This window comes from Microtus oregoni, unplaced genomic scaffold, assembly GCF_018167655.1.
Source record: "Microtus oregoni isolate MIOR12 unplaced genomic scaffold, Mior012 000054F_ref0000373, whole genome shotgun sequence".
Classification (NCBI taxonomy): Eukaryota; Metazoa; Chordata; class Mammalia; order Rodentia; family Cricetidae; genus Microtus; species Microtus oregoni.
This window is the reverse complement of record NW_024543830.1, coordinates 6,321,945-6,325,060: the sequence shown is the minus strand read 5'-3', so window position 1 is coordinate 6,325,060 and position 3,116 is coordinate 6,321,945. Positions and strand designations below refer to the sequence as shown.

General features: G+C 45.3%; 1 pseudogene; it reads left to right on the top strand.

Moving 5' to 3' along the window:
* LOC121437802 lies at positions 1–1,977 on the top strand (annotated as a pseudogene).
* The last annotated feature ends 1,139 nt before the right edge of the window (positions 1,978–3,116 follow it).

Below are 3,116 nucleotides of genomic sequence, written 5' to 3'. Positions count from 1 at the left end.
ATGGAAGAGGGAGTCTCCAGTGCTGAAGACAAGGTAGCCTCAGTCATAGAAAGTATAATATCTCCACACAGCTCAGCGACCTTTGCTGGGTGACTAGGCATGGTGCTTGTGACAATTTCTGTCATCCCCAGAGTTCTAGCATTCTAATGTCCATCTCACCGTGCAATTGCATCTGTAAAACTGCATGTGGCACTGGAGCGTTAGCATTCTCACCTGTCCTTGCCAGAGACTGCTTTTTTTTTGGTAATTTAGAAATTGTTGCCTGGTTGTTTTGGTGCACACTTTTAATCCCAGCACTCGGTAGGCAGAGGCAGGCAAATCTCTGTGAGTTCTAGGCTAGCATGTTCTATGAAGTGAATTTCAGACAGGCTCCTACAAATAGAAACTCTGTCTCAGAAAAGGAAGGAAGGAAGGAAGGAAGGAAGGAAGGAAGGAAGGGTAATGAAAAAAGGGAAGGAGGGAGGGAGGGAGAAAGAAAAGGAAGAAATTGTTTCCCAATAAGAAAATGACAAATTGTCATTTTTAAAACTATATTGACAAAGCAAAGACTAGAAATACTTTATTCTTTTCTGAATCAAAGTACTTTGTCAGAAGTGTGTGTGTGTATGCGCAATCAGAGAGAGGGGGAGGGAAGGAGAGAGAGAGAGAGAGACAGAGAGAGAGAGAGAGACAGACAGAGAAAGACCTGTAAAGGCTGGAAGGCTAGAAACCATGATGAGCAGATAGCACATGTCACCATTTTCCGTTTTTATTGCTCATGAGCCCAGGCTCCTTCTGATCCAGGAACAGCAAAGAATGCAGCAGGGAGCTAGGATTAGGGTGGAAAGGAACAGGAATCATGTGGACTCCTTGGGTGATTTCTTGACCCTGACAGAGTGTTGTCTGTGCTTAGATACCCAGAAGCTGTTGGAGGCCTGTGTTTGGGCTAGTGTGCCAGCCTTCATCCACACCAGCTCGGTTGAGGTTGCAGGGCCCAGCTCCTACAAGGAGATCATACTGAATGGCCATGAGCAAGAACAACGTGAAAATAAATGGTCTGATCCATGCCCATACAGCAAAAAGATGGCTGAGAAGGTAGTGTTGGCAGCCAATGGTTGCACCCTGAAAGATGGTGGCACTTTGCATACTTGTGCCTTAAGACCCACATATATTTGTGAGGAGGGAATCTCATTCCTTTCTGAGGCAATGATCAGGGCCCTCAAAAATAATGCTATTCTGGACATTACTGTCAAATTCTCCACAGTCAACCCAGAATACGTGGGCTATGTAGCCTGAGCACACATTTGCCAGGGACCACCAAGAAGTCAACAAACATTCAAGGACAGTTCTACTACATCGCAGATGAAACTCCTCACCAAGGCTGTGATGATTTAAATTACACTCTGAGCAAGGGCTGGGGCCTCTGCCTCAATTCCAGTTGGAGCCCTCCTCTATCCCTGCTGTGCCAGCTTGTAGTGAGGAGCAGCGGGCCGCTTCCTGCCACCCAGCTCCCGGCCACCTGGCTAGCTTATGCCCCAAAATAACAACACACAAATAGTATTCATTTAAACACTGCTTGGCCCATTAGTTCTAGCCTCTTATTGGCTAGTTCTCACATCTTGATTAAACCATTTCTAATAATCTGTGTAGCACCACGAGGTGGTGTCGTACCGGGAAATATTCTGCATGTCTGACCTGGCGGCTGGATCCATTGCGTATGACTGGAGAGAAGAGGCATGGCGTCTGTCTGAGGTGCCTTACTTCACTGCCTTCTTCCTCCCAACATTCTGTTCTGTCTTCCCCGCATACCTATGTTCTGACCTATCAGGCCAAACAGTTTTCTTTATTAATCAACCAATGAAACAACAGATAGATAAAGACCCTTTTGCATCACCAGCTCCTGTTCTTAGCTGACTTTATTTGGAAAGGAGTCAACATAGTTCATCAGGGAAACTGTTTTTGAGAGCCTTCATGTTCCCTCAGAATCCTGGAGTCTAGGGCAGTTAGTCAGAGGAACAGCAAGGCCCCAGATTATGGGTTGCTGCTTCCTGATAGAAGCCCCTTAGATTTCCTGGCTTCCATCCCCTACCCAGTCCCACATGTGATACTCTACAGAATCAAGAGAAATCTTGAGGAACACCTGGGATGCCACATTTGCCTTAACAAATGATCCTAGTCAGAAGATGTTCTCAGTGTCTACTTCAGCTGTACAGGGCTATCCTCTGAGCCAAACAACAGCCATCTTAGCAAGTTTCATTGTTCCTAAATGCAGATCATTCCACCTGGTCTAGTCAACCATTGACATTGTTTTGCAGAAGAAGGGGCAGGAAGGATCATGGGCCCCATATCTGAGTGTCCAGTCACTCTATATGATCTATTGTATGCAATTCTACTCTAATTGCATGTGGCCTCGAGGAAGGGATAGGGTAGATAGGACTAGAGAGAGGAGAGTTCGTGTGTCTGGTTATGAGAAAAGTGTCTCACGTGACCCCAGGTATGTACAGACTTTCTAATGTAGCCTTCTGCAGGAAGCATCCACACTCCTGTAAGTAGTCACCTCTTTGTCCTGTTCGTTAACTCATTTACACAGACAGAAAACAGATGAAAACAAAATTGGAAGTCATAACATGTAAACAAAAGATCTGTAAAGTTTTAAAAAAACAACTCCAAAAGTACCACTGAGTTTGTTTTGTGTTGGTTAACTACTGGTGGACATGAGGCTTGCCCTTCAATGTGCTTTGTATACCCAGAGAGACTCCAAAAAACATTTTTTTCTTTGTGATCCATTATTAATTGAAGATAACTTCTGGTTTATGGAAGGGGTCTCTGTCTACTTCCACTCTCAGCACCGATGCTCAGTCAGGCTTAGACCTGTGCACCCCTGTGGCTACTGCATAGTGTCTACAACTTCGCATTAGTGTGAGCCCTGCTGTGTCTAGAAGGCCTTGTTTCCTTGATGTCTTCCATTCTCTCTGGCTCTTAACATCTTTCCACCTCCTCTTCTGCACAGTTCCCTGAGTCCTGAAGGGAGGGACTTGTTGAAAACAACCCATTTAGGATTGAGTGTTCCAAGGTCTCTCACTCTCTCTGCTTCAGGTCCAGCTGTGGATTTCTGTATTCATTTCCATCCACTGAAG